The sequence below is a fragment of the Lepidochelys kempii genome, chromosome 10 (assembly GCF_965140265.1).
Source record: "Lepidochelys kempii isolate rLepKem1 chromosome 10, rLepKem1.hap2, whole genome shotgun sequence".
Lineage (NCBI taxonomy): Eukaryota > Metazoa > Chordata > Testudines > Cheloniidae > Lepidochelys > Lepidochelys kempii.
In genome coordinates this window covers 50,107,372-50,128,658 of record NC_133265.1, presented here as the reverse complement: position 1 = coordinate 50,128,658, position 21,287 = coordinate 50,107,372, and the positions used below count along the sequence as shown (strand labels likewise).

Genomic DNA, 21,287 nt, shown 5'->3' with positions numbered 1-21,287 from the left:
TAAACACCACAGTACAAGACAAGTTTTGTTTAAGAGCATATAATTTTCTCCCCAGCAAGTTTAGTTGTCTCAAGCAAACATTCACCCAAAGGTAAAGCTGTACCCTATTTAAATGCCCAAGATTTCAGAAAAAATGTTCCCATTGATCTGCTAGCTCCATTTCACATTATGTTGGGAGCTAGATTTTGAAGAGATCATAAAGAAGCAATTTTTTTGGACTAATGTGCATTGGATGTGGATTTGTAAACAACAAAAAAGGCTCATCTTCAAAGGACACAACTGGCGTGAAATGACAGAAACCTGTTTGTGTGTGCCAGTTTACACAAGTGGTTAGATAACCAACTAGCAATTTCTATAGGTTTAACCTTTATGTGACTCCACAGTTTCAGTCAGCTTTAGCCCAGTTAACTCTTAAGTTAAAGCTGAAGTGAAGACCTACCCTGAGTGATGACGCTTAGCCTGAGTCCCATCCACACAAAAAAACCCTTAACTCAAGTAGGGTGGTGTTTTTAATTGGAAATGATTGGTCATTGGGTATAGGCTAAAGCTCAAATTAGCACAATTTGTCAGTTGCTAACTAAACCATTCTGTACTGTGGACACAGGCTAGCTCCACTTGAGTACCATTAGTCCTCCAATGCCTTCCCACAATTTTTCCCGTGTGCCCAGAAAGGACTAACAAATTTTCCCACAATTCATTGGGAAAGAATTCATAGAGCAGCTCAGCTTACTGCAGCACAAAGAACCAAAGGAAATGCCAGCAGAAGTCTTAGTGCAGCAAATAAGCAAGTGCAGTGTGGACACTGCAGCTTGAGTATTATTTTGCAGTGTAGCCACTCTAACCAGACTACCTCTAGAAAAGCAACTGGTGTGTAGATAATTTGACTTAGCTCTACAGTGAAGACATACTATTAGTCACATCCTCCAGAAAGGTCTGATCCTGGACCATTGAGGTAAATGGGAATTTTCCCAGTGACTTTAATGTGAGCAGGACTGAGTCCTATATGAAGGTTAAAAGCATTTCTAAGCTATCACTTTCCATTGTGATTAAAAGTGTATACTCCATGTAGTGACATACTGTTGCCAAGAAACCCCATACACAAAATAATCAACATGTATGTCCAGTATATTTAGAGAAACGTATATGAGAATTCCTAGATACATTTGGTATAAATGCGTCGGAGGATAACAAATAGAAAAGCCACTGACCTGCCAGTGCAGGACTGTTCCCTATAGTACATTTGTTAGTGTTGCATCCACTCTAATTTTAAATGAGACAGGCAGTGCAGTTTTCACCACTTCCTATGGGGGATTACAACCTTTTAGATCTTACTATCAAGATATCTTTCCTGACATTCAACCTGAATTTGCCCTTTTCAGTTTCATTTAATTACTCCAAGTTATACCCAATTTTATTATACCAATTCTTCTCCCTCCTTCATGATTACACCATTACTAAATATTACATATTCCCACTTTAGTTTTTGCTTAGCAAACAAACATATTTCATTCCAAATCTTTCCTTTTCCTTGTAATTTTTCCATACCAAATTTTCTTGTTTAATGTCTGTCTATTAGGATATGAAGTGTCCAAAAATGAACACTGCATTTTGGGTTAGGTCACATCAAAGCCACAAAGAAAAGGACTATTATCTACATGTGTGGTAACAGGATGTCTTCACATGTGTATTCAAAAATAGCACTGGCCTTTTTGATCTCTGTATCAGATTACACACTCATGTCTAATTTAATGTTTGCTCTTGCCTCTAGGTCTAGGTCTCTTTCAGTATTACTCTTCTAGATCTATCCCTCCCATTGAGTATCTGTGTTTCAGATTCTTTTGATAAAAAAATATTAACATGCATTTTTGAAGAACTTGTTTTTGTCTATACAGTATTTCTAATCTTTCTAGGGTCCCTTTGTATGCTTTCTCTGTCCTCCATTCTGTTTGCAATTCCTCCTAATTCAGTATCTCTGAAAAAATAGTTAAATGTCCTATTTATTTCCTCATCCAGACCATCAATGAAATCCATGAACATTTTGGTGATTGGATACTACGGTGATAAACATCCTCATGAATACGAAAGACAGACAAAACAACAAGATTAAATAAAAGCATTTAACGAAAATTATTGTGGTGGATGGAGGGATGTTATACAAAAGGATCTGATTAGCTGCGGAGTTTCCAAGGAGCTGCTTCAAGACAGACTGGAATGGAGGAGGAGGACTTGAAGGGCTGACCCTATACAGATGGAACTAAGACTAGGAGAAGAAGAACTAAAATGATTATGGTAGCAAGGTTGGAGTAAATACATGAGCTAATTATTTGTTCACTGCTCCTACTACAGTAAAGGAACTTTAAAACCTGGCACTCAGTGATCTAGAATCCATTGCTGATATCACTGATTTCTGGTATGCTTTTGGATTAATTTATCTTAAAGGATGTGTTCTAGATAGAGTGGGGGTTACAAAAGTACAAGTGACTTTTTTAAGAGTCTTTCAACTATTTGTTGACACACATTGATGATTACTGAATTAACTGCTGATATAAGGCACATGTGTGTCAGCCTAATGATTAAATCACAGCACAACTACCTTTCTATCCAAGAATCCCAGGTTCAGGGACAATTCTGGGGCTCTTGGCCTTGGGTCAGGAGAGGTCATGGGAACCAAAGAAATGATGCCACAAAAGTATCATTTACTCTTGAACACTGCACTAATAATGTTCCCAGAGTGAGTGTTGTGTGTCACTGGATCCCTAACAATGAAAATGGCACCTGAATGAGTGGTGAGAAAACAAGTGTGTGTGTATGGTGGAGGGCACCCTCGCTTACATATAGTAGTATATCATGGCCTGTAGCAGAAAGATGAGTTGTGCAAAAAATAAGAATTAATAAAGGTATTAAAAATAATACCAATTTCTTAATCTAAGAAATATGAAATTCAAAAGATGTCAAATGAATTTTCATACATACTTCTAGTATTATATCTGCTGTGAGGTGATTATCAGCTTTTGATATGTCTGTGTGCTGGTCTGAGAAAATCCTTTCGAAAGCATAAAAATATGGGTGCAGGATATCGGTTCCCTTGCACTGTTTTCCCCTTAAATGAACTCCTCCAGAATGTGACCCAAATTCATATAGTATTCTGAAGTGCTAAGGCTTTCATTAGCTGTTACCTGGGAAAAACAAACATTCCCAGATATTTCTACAGTACCTTGGTACTGAAGGAAGTTGAGGCATATTGGTTATTCTACCTACATGCTCAAACAACGTTTTGATGGAAGCTTGCCCCAATTCCAATCAGTGCAGAAGGAAAGAATCACATTTAAGGGACCTTTCAAGATATTGTTGTTCATTTTTACTGTGGTAGTGGGTGTCTCAATGAGGTCAGAGCCCCATAGTCTAGGCACTCTACAATAATATATGACAGTGCCTGCCTGCTAAATCCCCATTTGGAAAGGGTACAGATCCAATATAAAACACTCTTTGCGGTGTTGAAGAATCGTGTGGATCCCTAAAATATTTAGGTTCCAAAATATTTCAGCATAGATGTTTATGTGGGACCCATTCTATAAACCTGACTGCAAAATCTGGCCCTTTGGAAGGGGTTACATATTGAGACTGAGAAAATTATTCCTCAAACTAACCCAGATAAAAGATATTTGTTCAGAAAATGTAAATCAATGTATTTCAGTTGGATTTAGGAACAGCATATGAAACTATTTTGCTCCTCCTCTTATTGATTTTCACAAATATGCATACAACATAATTTTAAAAAATCCGATTTCCAAGTGCAAAAGGATTTGCAGGTTTGAGACTACTTGTTATGCAGAAAATCAGAGGCAAATGAACAGGCAAGTGAGCAAAAGTGACTATCATCATAATATATACATTTATTACCAAAAAAGGCCTTATGTACATTGGCCAAACCGGACAGTCTCTAGGCAAAAGAATACATGGACACAAATTTGACATCAGGAATCATAACATTCAAAAACCGGTAGGAGAACACTTCAACCTCCCTGGCCACTCAGTAAAAGACGTAAGGGTGGCAATTCTGCAACAGAAAAGCTTCAAAAACAGACTCCAAGGAGAAACTGCTGAGCTTGAATTAATATGCAAACTAGATACCATTAACTTGCGTTTGAATAGAGACTGGGAGTGGCTGAGTCATTACACATATTGAATCTATTTCCCCATGTTAAGTATCCTCACACCTTCTTGTCAACTGCCTAAATGGGCCTCTTGATTATCACTGCAAAAGTTTTTTTCTCCTGCTGATAATAGCTCATCTTAATTAATTAGCCTCTTACAGTCTGTATGGCAACTTCCACCTTCTCTGTATGTATATGTATATATCTCTTCTTACTATATGTTCCATTCTATGCATCGATGAAGTGGGCTGTAGCCCATGAAAGCTTATGCGCTAATAAATTTGTTAGTCTCTAAGGTGCCACAAGTACTCCTGTTCTTTTTGTTTTCTTGAGCAATGTAGATCTGAACTAACCTTTAGAAAACATTTACTAGAGATGTAATCTCCTGAATAGTAACAGTAGTAGCCAAAACCAATGCTGGATAGAAAAAAGGGCTTTTTTTGCCCATTCACAAGTATTTGTCATTGTGAAATGCAGTGGTCCTGTTTGTAGAGGAGGAAAGCCAATGCACTTGACTAAAGAGGTATTGAAAAATTAATTCCTAGTCTTTATACCATTATAAATTTGTCATAAAGAAAATACAGTAACTCACTTCAATGTAACATCCTAAGAGTTATGCATCGATTCAGAAGTATCCATGTAGGAATGGATAAGTAAACAAAGATAATTTTTTTATTTCCTATATAGATTAGTTTATACAATTCTATGACAGAATTTAATTATGAAAAATAAAATATTTTAAACAAACATTATTTATTTTTATAATTAGAGTGATTTGGATTTAATTAAAGAAGCACAATCAAGAAAGTTCCCTGAAAACTGAATGTGTGTGGTTCACTCATTTTCCTACCTGTTACAACACCTTAATGGATTTGAATTCCCCTTATCTTCTCAACTATGACTTGAGTGACAACTGACTAATAGGATTACAGGCTCCATTCCAATAATACAGCTCAGCTACATGCCAGCAAAAAATGACAGCCTAAACCTGAATTACATGGCCTGGGAATCCATCCAATTATTAACTAAAGTAACTATTATTACCTAACCTAATCAAAGGAGAAGCAGCTGTTAATCTTTGGTGGCCTGCAGTGTAGTAGCAGTCAGACTGGATGAACTGTCTTTGTACTTGACTCTTCTACAGACAATAATTATGTTCTTTGTGATCAAGAAGGAAGGGCTTCCTAGCCTTTTAGAAGAGGCAGCAGATGGGGAACAATTGTTTGCATGTTCATTAACAAAATAGGGTGGATTTTATCAAGGGTTTGGCATCTGCGGTACCTCCAGAAGCACCACTTACCGAATGATACAAGAAGGTTTGGCAAGTCTGCAAATTTGAAAAGTTAGCAAGCTAACTAACCTAAAGTAGCTTAAAAGAATTTTTGATCTACCTTCTTTCATACAAAAAATCATAAAAGTTAAAAAAAAATTCTAAAAAGCATGTATGCTTATTTCCTATCACACTGCACTATATCAGTCTATACAAACAATACACAAAGAAAAAACACGTCAGTGTGTCTTCACTGCTACAACATTTAATTTCATTTAGTTATTTTACAATTCTTCATATTCTATAGCTATTTTACATTTTTGAAACCATGGCAAATAATGTACTAGAGGAGGTGAAAAACTGGACTTATTTGAACAAGCCAACAGTCAACACACAATAACATCTACACAGAAATAAACTGAACTTTAACAAATAGTACTTTTAGAATTCTGTATGCACTATTTCAGAACATTAGTGAGACCATAACTAGAACAGTGTCATCCAGCTCTGGTTCCGCACTTTAAAAAAGGATGTTAACAAACAGGAAAGGGTTCAGAAAAGGGTTACAAGAATGAGTCGAGCTCTGAAAAACCTGCCTTGCATTGAGAGATTAAAGCAGCTCAATCTATTTAGTTTATACAAGAGAAGGTTATAACAGGTGACTTCATCACAGTATCTAAATACCTAAATGGAAAGAAGGTTTCTAGCAGGAGAGGGCTCTATTTTCTAGCATGCCAAGATATAAGATCATCCAATGTCTGGAAGCTGAAGCTAGACAAATTTGGACCAGAAATAAGGCACAATTTTTTAATAGTGAGCATAATTAACAATTGGGATAACGTATTGATGGATATAGTGGATTCTCAATTATTTGAAATTTTAAATCTAAACTGGGTATTTTTCTAAAATATCTGCTCCTGATTTAACAATAAATTAGGGACTTGATGCAGGAATTACTGAGTGAAATTCTATAGCCTGTGTTATGCAGGAGATTAGACTAGATGATTATAATGATCTCTTATAGCCTTAAAAAAAATCTATGAATGAATATTCAAATCAAGAATTCACCATTCACATATTTCCTCTGTCACTGTCTTATATTATTAGTTACATAGTAAAATAGGACCAGAAATAAGTCAGTCTTTTTTATCTGAAATGTTTTGATGACAACTCTCCCATTTCTATCCCATGCAATTTTAAACCCTTTGAAAGTTTAAACTTTTTATCATCTCTTTTAAAAAAAATTAAAAACTTAAAAAAAAAGTTTTTAAACTACTGCTATGCAAAAACAAACAAACCAAAACCAAAACCAAAACCAAGCCACTGAGACTTTGGTGAATGCAGGGAAGAATCTTTCCTGATCCCCAAAAGGCTTGCTTGCTACTTTGAAATTAAAAGATTCATCATGGATAAGCCCTGCATGCACAGACCTCATATTAGCTCCAACTGAAGTTGTGTGTGTTGAAGACTTGCTGGATCTAAACCAAATACTTGTGTACACTTTGCCTTCTGTTATTGAGAGAATGCACTCAATCTGTGCAACTGAATTCTGTACTTATTAAATTGAAGCAGCAGTGGTCAGCCTATGAAAGAAGAGTTTGTTATTAATTAGTGAAATACAGTTACGCTCTGTATTAAGAAATATTTTCTTCTCTCCTATAGTTTAGTTTTTAGCAAAGATTCTATCTAAAGTGCCAGTGGCTAAGAAATACAGTTCAAAGCCTCATAAAAAAAATCCAGACGGGGGATCCCAGGCTGGCTCCTTGTCTTTTTATTTATTTATTTATTTATAAATCATCTCTGATGACTTCTTGGTCTTGAACTTTAGTGAAATCTGTGTGCTTAAGAGAAAAAAAAAAAGACGCCCATTTTCATCAGTGCTGTAGTATTAAAAGTTTATATGGTGACAATCTCTGTGGAAAGTATCCCAAAACAAATTTTTCAATGACAATTGGCATTTTTGAGCCTACTTAGTAAGGTTCTCTTTTGTAAAATCAGTATAATAATAATACTGTGATGCATGGATAGAAAAGGTTAAACATCCTGCAAAATAAATAACCCAAAGAAGACATGTGGGGAGATAATGTTTGTGTTTTTGGGTATTTAAATATGTATGAGTAGGGTGACAATGTAATCAACAGTCCCTGTCTATGCTGTATTCTGATATAATTTAAAGGAACTGTAAACACGGGATATATTGGTATTCATCTCTCTTTGAAATGTACTGCGAATGGTGGAGGAAAACGCAAATGACCATATGTTCCATGAGGAAATCCCAGCTTGCCAAAGAGGAAATGAAATTGTATAAAAGATCCTTGGCTCCTGATTCTGTGATCTCAGGTCTGCTTAACCTTCTTCAGGGGAAGTTTGAATTGCAAGATTGAAGTCCCAGTTATGCTGGTATGCCCTGAATGTGATATTTGGACATTGGACTATTAACTATGAACTATTTCTGAAAGAACTCTTTGCACCTATGAAGCTCACAATCTCTACTATGAATATGCACCTAAATGAACTGGACTCATGTCTGTACGTATATTGATCTTTTAACCATACTCTCTCTCTTTTGTTTTTTAATAAATTTTAGTTTAATTAATAAGAATTGGTTGTAGCGTGTATTTGGGTAAGATTTGAAATATCCATTAACCTGGGAGGTAATGTGTCCGATCCTTTGGGATTGGTAGAACCTTTTCTTTTTATATGATGAAATAAGATTTACAGAAATTGTCATCATATTTGACATGGGTACCTGGATGGAGGCCTGAGGCTGCATCACTTTAAGGGAACTGTGTTGTTTGGACTTCTGAGTAACCAGTAAGGTAATAAAGAAGCTGTTTTATGCTGGCTTGGTAAATCTAGGCACTGTATTGGAATATCCACCAGCTTTATGGGGATTGTCTGTCCCATTCTTTGCAGTTTACCCTAATTGAGTGACCACAGCTGGCTCCCCACTAGGATCCCAGTCACAGTGGCATAGTCGTGCTTGGATACACATTACCACAGGTTAATTGGGTTTTTGGATCAGAACCACACGCGTGTCAAAAGTTAATTTTGATATTGGAGAGTTTAAGGGTTAAAAATAAGTTACAATGAGTGTGCAACAACCATATGAAGAACTTGACAGAAAAAGCCTGGAAGAATTGTGCTTACAGAGTGGGTTGTATTTTAAGCAAAAGGCCGCAGAGCAGGAACTGAAAAATCTGTTAGTTCTCTCAGCGAAAATGCTTGCAGTGAGAAACCAGGAGCTAGAACTTGAACAAAAGCAAAAATAGCTGATATGGAAGGATAATGGCTGTGTTCTGAACATGAACAAAAATGGCATATATTCGACTGCAGGAACTAGAAGCTAAGGCAAAAGTGGACAGACTTAAGCTCCAACTCAAGAGAATAAAGGAACAACAGAAACTGTATCATCCTGAAAAGCCAGCTCCTCTCAACAACAAAGATGGGGATAGAATCTATCCAGTTTGTAGCTATGTTGGTATGTTGTTTGACTCTAAGCAGTTGTCTGTGTGTAACCAAATTTACCCCAACACTGCCACCTTTTATGTAAATGCTTTTACTGTGAACTCAGGTGAAGGTAACCCCATAACTTGTGGAGAGAATGTAAAAGTCAATGGGAAAAGCTGTTTAGGTCAAATTACAGCTTCTAACATCACTCTTGCTAAAGCAGATCTTGTCAAAGAAGAAGTGATAATCAGGATGATAATTTTGTAGTGATAATCAGGATGGCCCATTTCAAACAGTTGACAAGAAGGTGTGAGTAACAGTAGGGGAAAAATTAGCATGGGGAAATAGTTTTTAGTTTGTGTAATAACCCGGCCACTCCTAGTCTTTCTTCAAGCCTAATTTAATGGTGTCCAGTTTGCAGATTAATTCCAGTTCTGCAGTTTCTCGTTGAAGTCTGTTTTTGAAATTTTTTGTTGAAGAATTGTGACTTTTAGGTCTGTAATTGAGTGTCCAAGGATGTTGAAGTGTTCTCCGACTGGTTTTTGAATGTTATAATTCTTGACGTCTGATTTATGGTCCATTTATTTTTTTGCATAGAGACTGTCCGGTTTGTTATTTTTAGTCTCTAAGGTGTCACAAGTACTCCTCTTTTTGCTGATACAGACTAAGATGGCTACCAATGTAGAAGGGGTTCATACTCACTGTATGGGCTCTCCAGTTCTTGCCCTTGTGCAGCAGAAGCTGTAGCAACCAAAACATTTCTTTTCGCTACAGAATCTCCTGTTGCATTAACTGCAAATTTGCATACCAAATACAAAGTTACAAGGAAAATGACAAAGAAGGGGATTTGGATTAATTTCACTTTTGATACATTAAGCATTTGCAGCAATAAAAATGGAACTACAGGTATTTTTCTCCTGAATGCGAACTAAAGACAATGAAGTGGTGGCTTTTTGTTTTTCTTTCTGAAGGTGCACTCTGACTACCAGAGAACTCAATCAGGTACTTTGACACCAAGTCATTGTAGGAAGCAACTGAAGTTCAGCAAAGTTAGCATGCACAGGAGTGACAGATTTTCTGTGAGTTGTGTGGCTGTGTGAAAATGAGCCCTAATATTAGGACTACAATTCTTCTAAGACAATTGGTTCCTATGCCTATGGTTCTAGCACAATGGTATTAATGAATTTAATTTCTTCCTAGGCTTGTTCTGTATCTTATTCCTTCTCCCCTTTCAATCTTCTGCTCATATTGTGTGTCAAACCTCAGTTTAAAAAAGGGGAAAATGACTACAGTCTTCCCTTTCCCCACAAGTTCTGCAGGTTTTTCTGGTTTCTTCAATCAAACCTGAGTCAGGGAGACATTCTATTAACACCTCTGCTAATACTCTGTCTGAGGACAACCCTGGGTTATCCTTCAAAAAACACAAATCTGCTTGTGAGCACTGAAGAATCAGTGCAAGCTGTTAACCAGTCAGGTAAGTTATTCTAATGAATACCACCCACACAGCCCCCTGCCCTCCCTTTATGCTATTTGCCAAAATTGGAAAATGCCAACCTCTCCTGTAAACATAGGACAACATGTATTTGTAGGTGCTACATGTGAATGCTCTGGGCGCTGGAGCACCTGTGTCATCTAATTCCAGCATGCACAAAAGCTTCCCACCTAGTTACAAACAACAGAGTATCTAATTGCAAGGTTAACTCTGGGCCAAATTCTTCCCTGCTGTCCTGTTCTACCACATGGGGAATCCATCTAGGGGAGTAGGATGGTGTGACTGCTGCCTGGCCTCTCCTGGGGCTTCCATCAGACAAGGCAGATTTAACAACTTTTGGGGGTTTGATAGGAACCCCACTGGCAGAAACGTACAAGGGAATATATTAAGCACATCACTAGCTGCTCTTGTCCCATAGCAGCACCACGCACTTTTTGGAGTGTGCTTGTTGACTGCTGGACCTTTGGCAGATTGTTAAGTTCCAGGCCTCTAGCATCACTTTAACCCTATACAGTAGACTGCCCACCAAAGGCAGGCTGTCTGCCATTGGATGGTATGGATGAATTTGGCCCACTAAATCTAATAGAACCAATCCAAAGCAACTGGAAAATGTAGTACAGAGAGAGTGTGGCTAGTATTTGAAGCACTGGATGGCAGACAAGAACTCTTGAATTCTAAACGTGGCTCTGAATGGACTCCTTCGGCGGCTGGGGGTACTCTACTGTGACCTCTGACACACCTGACCTTAGTTTTTCCCCAACTACAAAATGAAGATGGTAATTAAAGGCTGCTGTGTAGATTATTTAGATGACATTGTGAAGTACATTGAACATGAAAACATTACATACAGGGCACGTGCTAAGTATTATTATAATTTTTGGTGGTAACAAATGAGGGATGTAATTCTTAAAATATTTTTGCTAAGAAAACATCTGTGTCAAGACACACCAGCTGAACAACATGAAGGAAAAACTTCAGTCCACAAAAGCACAGAATAATTTAACCTCAGTTATCTTCTGACACTGCCATGCTCTGTAGAGGGTCACAGGCATCTGGTCATTAGTGAAACATGCCTGTCCAAGTCACTTTTTACACCAAAACAAACCAGTGCAAGGCCCTCTAGACGAGAGGTTTGTACAGATGCAATTCCATCAGTACAAAAAATACACTGGCGGCAAGGCCAAAGCACAAGAAAGCAGAATACTAAGGAACTCAATAAACTTGTAATTATTTTACCCTGATTATACAGGATCATTTGTATAATCTTCTACATAAGTGCCTGTTTTTGAGAAAAATGTTGGAGACATTGGAGTGTCAGTTTTAAACCGTCTTTTAGAGAAGGAATATTAGATACAGTGGGAAAATGCCACAAAAACAGAGCATGTTCTTGTTTCTAAATTCATTTTGAGAAAAGGCTAATTCAAAGGTTATTGAAATCGTGGGCACAAGCATTACCAATAATCGAAAGCATTATTACAGGGAGAGTCATGTTTATATCACTACTGGTCATTTGGATCACTGGTAGATACAATAATTACGGTACAATGAAAAATATTCCAGCCTCTCATATTCCGCTGGACCTGTGCACATCCTCCAAACCAGGCATTACAAGGAATATGCAGCATTGGCACTAACTGTTTTGAAAAAGATAAATCTGCCAATTCATCTGCTCCAAGACATACAGCATTAATTTTTAATGGCATTTACTCCTATCTCTGTGGGCCCTGGCTCTGGCACTGTTTTGTGCTGTTTGCTTGTACTGCTCAAAGGTGAGGTGAAATACTTTTTAACGACAAAAACAAAAGTCCAAAAATCCAGTCTGAGATCTCAAATCAGTAAGAACCTGGTCCAAAGTTTTCCATTAACTTCAATGGGCTTTAGACCACGCTCTAACAGAATGTGTGTATAGTTTTAAAAATTATATATAAATGTAGTTTAAAATAAAATTAGTATCAATTTCTCCATCGCCTACCTGCCTGACCAAGACCTAAGTTTAAGCTCTCAAGTTTCTGTGGTTCCCTAAGCATAACTAAAGACTCGGCTAATGCTAGCAACAAAAGCAGTATACAGATACAACTCTCTATGCTGTTTTAACAGTTAGTGATATCATTAGCCCTTGCAGGAGAAACAGAGAAACCCAATGGCCTAAACTGAGGTCTTGATAGGTAAAAAGATTTTTTGGTTACCTTTAAAATACATTCATTTGTAAGTTTTAAGACTACACATCTGTTTAATAATTCTGGATCACAGTTTTAAATTATTTAAAAAACCGATTTCAGCTCACCTATAAATCTATTTAATGACTTCCTATGTGATTGTTACAGTATCAAAACTATACAAACTTAGCAGTGTTGCTTAAAGTTGAACCCAAAGGCCTGATATGTTGCACTATGTCCTAAAATGTGGACCACAGATGCCCTCATCCTACAAACTTCAGGGTAAAGAAAAGGCCAGTCAACTGCAGGTTTTTATCGCTGGTGAACTCAAGCAAGATATTACTGTATGCCTATCAAGGAAGACACACGAATAGCTTAATATAATTATTGAGGGCATTTACCTTGCTGTAAAATTGAGGTATATTGATGTGCAGCCATTAGGTTGTTGACATTTTGTCAGTGAGGTCATTGGCATCAGCGCCTACATTTTATGGTGATTGATGACAAACAAATAGACATTGCAGATTAAGGATTCCCTGTATTAACGCCACAAAATTCCAAATTAGTGGCAGGATAAATATTATTTGCTAAAACATCAGCTCAAATAGGGGACTCCAAATGATCAGAATTCCAAGTTTGTGATGCTTGACGAGTTTCATGGAAGAACAAAAACGTCATGCATACATTATGGCAAGCACAAGTTTAGAAAGACACTGGCATCTTGTTGCAACTATAAGGTCCAGTCTAGCAGCCCTTACGCTTGTGAGCTGGGCCTGCAGGATTGGGCCCTCAGTTTCTATCCTCAACCCTCTGGACTAGCTACTTGGGGAGTCTAAAGAGGTTGTGTGATCTGGTCATTGCAGCAAAGAACAGGAAGATCAAGGTTCAAATTACAGCTGAGCCATTCACTCACTATGTGACCTTGCACAAATACTTGATCTGTATCTGAGTCAGTCAGCACAGCTGTAAAATTGGCCTATAAGCATTAAAAAAACCAGTAAAAGCTGCATGCTGCATCTGAACTGAGCTGTACACAGATTATTTTAAAAATTCAGCAGCGATAACATGATGTACTTATCTAAAGTTTCCACTTCTTGATGAAGTCATAATGAAAACATAATTTGAACAGAAGAGGGCTGCTATTACAGTCATGAAAAATTACAGTTATTGGGTACAGACTGGGTAGGCAGATTCTCCAGTCCTCCTAGAAGAGCAGCGCTCAGGCACAGCTAAGAGTGGTTGTCTGCAAGAAACTGCTGAGTTTCCCGATCCTTAGACATCTGATCCCAATGTAAGTTAAAGCTGCTGGACAGCAGTTTTAATTTATGACATGTCAGCAGAGATTTGGGTGTAGCACTGCTGTGCCATGCTCCGCCCATCCCACTCATGTCTGAGCCCTAGAAGGTACTACATGCCCCCTCCTGTGCACAGGGAATTTTCCCCTGGTCATCTCTGGCTGCTTTAAAGCCACTTTGTACCACTTATGCAGAGCAAAGTAGCCTTACTGGAGCAAAGGATCAAGCCCAGGATTCTTACAGTATTTTCTTAATGTCTTTATTAAATTCAATTATTTTTAGTGCCTTTGTTAAATCTTGATTTTGCAACTGAAATTGATATTTTTCTATGCTTCCAGTATGGACCAAAGAATCTGATATGGTCTACACCATATACATGACCCGCAGCTTCTGAAGCTGGTATGAGTCATAATCCTGGAGACGGAGGGACGTGATAGCAAACTGCAGGAAGACAGATGCTTTTGGACTACTGTGAAGGGTCCTCTAGGCCCCAGAAGGAAACTGAATGCACTTGTTGAGAGATTTGTCCTGATGATCCCAAGCTGATAATATGAAGACTTGAAGAGGTCAGATGTGAAGCACCGCCATCCAGACGGTGACTACTGCTGATACCATCAAGCCCAGAAGATAAAGAGTTTGTCCGACTTAGATGCTCAGAGGGTGGCAATCACTATTACTGTGATCTTGGTAAACACCTTGGGGGCAGAAGGGCCAAAAGCAGGGCCAGATAGTAGAAAAAACAAAGGAATCTGTGAAGTGTTGAGTGAATATGAAGGTACGCATCCTTGAGATCCACTGAGAGGTAGAGTAAGTTACTTAGTGAGCACTCCTGGATCAGAATGGCAAGCACTTCTTCCTAAATTTGGCTTTCCTTATTCAAGGGCAGAGGAGAAACAGATACAATTTAGGCTGAACACCCACAAGCCTCTATGACACCATGACATAATATGAGTAGGCTTCTAAGTTTCTGTACAATGGAGGCATGGGTAAATTACTCTAATGTTGAACAAGCTGTAGATCCTTTGCAGGAGAGCTAGCTCCTTTTAAGCTGTGAATGGAGAAAAGAAAGTATGCTGTAAACAGGAGAAACAGGGAAATTCTACTGAATAACCTCAGCTGGCAATTCCAAGGTATGTATGTCCATCGTGGAAACGGTCCACACAATAAGGATAAACTTCAACCTTTCTATAAGACATACTGATCTGGACTGGCAACCCTTTGATGAAAATTGGGGCTCTTTGAGGGAGAGGAGAGGAGGATTTCTGTGTAGTTGTCTGGCATAAGGAGAAGTGCCTTCTGGTTTAAGAAGAACATAAGGAATAAAAAGGTATGTTGTAACTCCTACAGCTTTTGTGGGTGAAATTTTTCTTCTTTTCCCAAGTGGGAAACAGAAGGATGCTCAGGTCAGTTGTATCCCTGATGGCCTTATCTACGCTCCCTAATGGAAAGTTAAGAGTTCACTAAATGGTGCCCAGGTTACATGGGTCTGGAAATGGAGTCTGTGTTCTAGTGTAGAATCAAATGTTGTCTCTCACCACAGTGGAACAAAGGAGAGAATGAAAAGAAAAATAGATTATATCTAGGGTGCTACCAATTTTATGGCCGTGAAAAACGTGTCATGGACCATGAAATAAGCCCTTCCCTGTGAAATCTGATCTCCCCCTTGCTGCTGGGAGTGCCCCAGACCAGGGGCTCCTAGCTGCAAGTCCCGGCTAGGCTGGGGAGGGAGAGGATTTGTCTGCCACAGCTGCTCTTGCTTTCAGGGGGAGATCATACCCACCTTGGAGTGCCTTCCCCTGCTGAAGGAAGCTCCAGCCCTGGAGGTTCCTGCAGCTGGAGGAGGCTTGTGGATGTGGGTCCAATCTCCCTCTGCTTCTGAAAGTGCCCCAGCCAGGGAGCTCCCAGCTGTGAGTCCCTGCTGGGCTGGGGAGGGATATGACTTGTCCTTCCCTTGCATGGCAGCTCGGGGGGGTGGGAGGGAGGAGGGGGAAGGAGAGATCAGACCCACTTCCAGTTACCTTTTGGGTTGGGACCTCCACGGTTACAACACCATGAAATTTCAGATGAGAAGAGCTGAAAACATGAAACTGACCAATTAAAAAACCCTCTGGCCATGCAATTGATCAAAATGGACCATGAATTTGGTAGGGCCCTAATTATATCATAACAGAAATGCTACACAAAAGACAGGGGAAACAGGAGACTTATGAGACAATTACACAGGGTTGGGTGTAGTTATATTGAGCCTTGACAAAGCCTCAGGTTTAGCATACATATAAGACAGATATTTCACAAGGAATTACACATTTCTTGGCACCTACACATGAGAGGAATGAGTCATAATAGCACTTGAGTGATTGACCCTTATCTTTGTCCACTACAGCAGCCAGAGTGGCAGTCCTCTTGATGTGAATAAATACTTTCTGCCACTGTAAATATAGAGCATTTTTCTGTTTCGGATTTTGTATAATTTGTGACAGCTGTGATTAGTAGAGCTCTTCTAAATCCATCATCTTCTCAAGGGATTATGAAACTGTAGATGAAGTTCTCCTTTTGCTTTTCATATTTTATGTGGTCCATCTTGAGGACAACTGCTTGAATAGATTTGTGATTTGAGATGTCTACAGTGGTTTGTACTCGCTCTATAAGACTATCCTGTTCCTCTGAGTCAAACAGTCTATCCTTTTTGAATCTCAAGAAATGGAAAAGGAGCAGGAGATGGTACAGAGTTCTCCTCCTCTGGAAGATGAGGAGGCATTGGATTTCCCATGCTTCCTACTTTTTTTTTTTTTAAAAAAAACCTTGAATGCTTTTTCTTGGCCTTCCTTTTGTTACAGAGAACAGAGAATTTGCACGGGAATGCCTCCAAACTCAACGTGTAATGAAATATTTCTTATTCACCAAAAACATGTTTAGGGGCCAAGAGTTCACAGGGGCCTCAATATCACTTTCATTGTGTACTCAAATATCTGCTTGCATACACCTCTACCCCGATATAACGTGATCCAATATAACACAAATTTGGCTATAACGAGGTAAAGCAAAAATGGTTTTCTGTCTCGTCTGCAACATTGTTTCTCGAACTGGGAGTTATGACTCGGTTATGTGGGGGGTCGCGAGCCCCGACCCCAGCACACGGCTGCAAGTTGCGAGCCCCGACCCCTGCGCCGGGCTGTGAGCCCCGATTGCGACACATGGCTGCGAGCCCCGACCCCTATGTGCAGCTGCGGGGCTACGAGCCCCGACCCTGGCGCACGGCTGTGAGCTCCGACACTGAGCTGTGAGCCCAGACACTGAACTGTGAGCCCTGACCCCGACAGGGATGCGCAGCTGTGAGCCCCGACCCCGGTGCACAGCTGCGAGCCCCGAACCGTGAGCCCTGACCCTGACAGGGAAGCGTGGCTGCAAGCCCCGACCCCAGGCTTGATGTGAAGGACATCATCAGATGCGCCCTTTCTAAAACAACACCAAGAATAAAACTTCTTGTGTCAAATACTGTATTAATAAAGGAAATGCTCAAGGCCAAAGCAAGTTCGATATAACGCGGTTTCACCTATAATGCGGTAAGATTTTTTGGCTCCCAAGGACTGCTTTATATCGGGGTAGAGGTGTACTTTTCAAACACTAAGGCTTGCAGGCTTGATTTTTAATGGTCAAAAAAATGCACTTACTAGTGTCTGTGCATGACTATATGGGGTTAATTGTTTGAAAATTTGGTTCTATATGTCCAAAAATAAATTTTAGAAATTATACCAAGATATTATTAGGAAAATATGACCGTTGCATAATTACTCTTTAACTAATGGTTAATGGTGATTATCTATGTGTCTAAGTTTTTATGTTGTGCCCATTATCGTGGTATTTGAGAACCTTATGTAAATAATCATAGTATTTCCACTTTGTTAAACATTTGACACTTTTAATGGTGTTACTTGTGTCAGTGGGGTAAAATTTTTACATTTCTGACAACCTCCCATCCTTTTGGCAATACTACCATCACAAAAATGAAAGAGCCTTGAGATAAGGTAAGCACCAATACAGATTTGCATGGCTCTCTCATTTATTAAACAGATATTGTCCCCGTGAAACTCTCAAAACATGGCAGAACAAAATCCTCAACATATACTTTAGGTAACATGCAATAATATCAGTTTGCAAGCCTTATGTCTCAGCAGCAATCTGTCCTGATAAACAGGGTTGAAATCAGCGAAGTTGCTCTGTTTTTACACTCATGTACCTTAGCGAAGAATTTGGTCTACTGTGATATATTTCACAGTTCTTGTAATAACAATGGGGTCTGTTCCCTCCTTTATATAAATACATTATGCCATCACAGTTAGCAAGCCGCATTCTGCTCTCAGCTACCCTCCTAATGAAGTCAATGGGAGAGATATCCAACTAACAGAGCAGAAATAGGCCCAGTAATGGTTACTATACATTAGCACATTCAGAAAAGATTAAACTCCTGTGAAATTATCATAAGCCACACCACCATTATATTATTTCTAAGAAATATGGAGCATTAATGGGTTTGATTCCAAGTGTACTTTTCAAAATGATGATACTTTTCAACTCAGTAAAGAACCACATTTCACTGAACTAGACTAGAGAGGATTGTTAACTTGCACTCTGTACTCCTCAGGCACTGGAATACGTCTTTATTTGGTACTCTTTCTTCCTACAGTCATGATCATGTTATCATATTACTTCAAGCCTGTGAGTGGCACTGCTTGACAGCTAGTGAACATTTTGCAAATAAAGAGTAGTTTTAAAGTTTTTCAGCTGGACTTTCTAAGAATTATCAACACACAATAGAACAGGAAGCTCTGCCTTAGCTGTTCTTATGTTAAAGACAATCTGAAAGTCCACCATTAATTCTTTTTTTCCCTTACATGCATCACTTCATCTCATTGCACCATACAGGCAGCCTAATTAAATTTGCATGACAATATGAGCTTTTAGAATGTATTCATCAGTCTCATTAATCGGTATGTTTTATAAATTGTATTATAAACTGTGCCTTTTAAAAATCTGATACTCAGATGTTTGATCCCAAGGAGCCATGACACATCTTCCTGTTTTGAATGAGGTTTAGTCTTTTATGCAAGTATGCTACAGCACCAGAAATATTTTTTTAACTGTTCAGAGATACCAGAGAACTTACTTGACACTCTCCTACTCTAAACATCTGATATATTTAACTAAAGAAAAGACTTAATCTTGATATGAACCAAGACTTTCATTATGTAGTGACTGCAAAAGGTATGGATATATTGTTAGTTTTCATTAAAACTAGGAAACTCATGAAACTTAGAGCAGCTATTTGAAGTGCATCACAAAGATTTCTGGTTAACATGAAGCACAAAGAAGCATCTATAGATATGATATAATATATCAAAATAGCAAAAAATAAAACCCCCAAAACATCCATCTAAACATTATCTTTTAAACATTTTGCCACCAGATAAATGTCTCGAGCATAACAATCACGCATGTCTTTCTGGCTATCCACCACACGTTTTTTTTTTTGTTTTTTTTTACAGCTTGCATGACACAGACCCTTGACTATGCATGCTTAACTTCATGCATGCAGGTCATCCCATTGACTTCAATTCAAACACTAAAGTGCATAAAGGTTAGTGTTCTACAGTGTATAAAGTTTAGTACATGGCAGGATCCTGGTCTGTATAATTTACGTGTATATATGTCCTGTGTATCAAAAAGGATATTTCCACCAATGCAGGTACCTCAATAGGAAAATATCTGTGTAACTTTTAAGTACATTTGCAGTTTAGCACAAAGAATAGCCCTTATGCTACAAAGACTTATGCATGTGACTATTCCCACTGAAGTCAATAAGAGTGCATAAAGTCATGTGCATAAAGCTAACCAGGATTGGCACCTGTGTCAAATATAAAAACACAACAGTATTTTAATATATAATCATTTACACACAATAATTTCTGTTTTAAATGTATCAGGCTTAATTCTAAAAACAAAATACCTTCTCAGAATTAAATAATTTATTTAAAATTATCATAATTATAATCAACGTTAAGTGAATGAAAATGATGTGTATGCATTTTCCCCTTTGAAAACAAAATTTTATGTTTGTGAACAGCAGTTCTATCACTTTTAAGGATTCAAAGTACAATATTTGTGCAGTGTTTCTGCTAGTACTGTCCTCTAGTGGAGAAATGAGAGATTTAAAAATGAAGCAAAACAAAAACAATCCCCCTGCCCCCAACCCAGGCTACAGCAGAGAATCAAAATTTCAAGGATATAAAGCATGAGAATGATTATCTATCACAGCGATTTTCAAACTGTGGGTCGGGACCCCAAAGTGGGTCGCAACCCTGTTTTAATGGGGTCACCAGGGTTGGCTTAGACTTGCTGGGACCCAGGGCCAAAGCCAAAGCCTGAGGCCTTCTGCCCTGGGCAGCAGGGCTCAGGTTACAGGCCACCTGTCTGGGGCTGACACCCTTAGGCTTCGGCTTTGGTCACCCCATGTGGGGTGGTGGGGCTCAGGCTTTGGCCCACCCAGGGCTCGGGTGGGCTCAGGCTTCAGTCCCCACTCCTGGTGTCATGTAGTAATTTTTGTTGTCAGAAACGGGTCACGGTGCAATGAAGTTTGAGAACCTCTGCTCTATCACAAAGATACCTATTGGATTTTGCTTTTCTATTGAACTTTTACATGACTATATCATGTTTTTTAAATTGTAGTCAGGTAGAGAAAGAGAAATAATGGCACAGTAAAATATAATAGCTCAGCTAACTGTTATTAGCATACATTTCCATGTCTTTGTGCCATCTCTAATAGCTTTTTGCTAAATCAATCTTGTAACCTGCACTCTTTAGGCAGAGGTTTACTAACAAACACTGTATACACAATAGAGATCTCAGGTGCCATCAGCTCCAGTACTCTGAAATCCCGATTCTAATAGGTATGGCTGTACATTATGGGACAGACTGTGATGGGATGCTGTATAGGTATGGAGGGGAGAGGTGGCGAATGGTTCAGGAACCTCCAGCACACATACATATGTATGCACATATACAAACTCAGAGGGTAAATCCTTCTGGCTTTATTGTGCAGCTGCCAACGGTCCAATATTCAGTATGGTTGTGCTGCTTAGGGAGGCTGGAAACAAAGGAGGCTTTTCAGGTCCAAGCATGGCATGGAGTGGAGCATTCTTTGTGACAGTTGGAAGGTGGGATCGGGGAATGGGCGTGGTGTGGCCAGTGTGTCTGTGATCTGGGCAAATCCACTAGACCAATCGTTATCAATCTTTTCCATATTGGGACCCTGCTGAGGACCCCTCTCATTTAACAACATGGGAAGGGAAGGCTGGTTGTGATCTGCTGATGTGGTTGTCATTTTTTTGAGGATTGCAACCCCCAGGTTAATAACTCACACACTAGACAAATCGCATGTGGGGATGGGGTTGGGGCCATAGATGCTATCACATC

The 21,287-nt window shown here is 38.9% G+C and overlaps 1 protein-coding gene across 6 annotated transcripts in view; it reads right to left on the bottom strand.

Moving 5' to 3' along the window:
• Window positions 1–21,287, bottom strand: part of SCAPER (S-phase cyclin A associated protein in the ER) — a 345,110-nt gene that overhangs the window by 100,173 nt on the left and 223,650 nt on the right. The gene's annotated exons all lie outside the window — the stretch shown is intronic.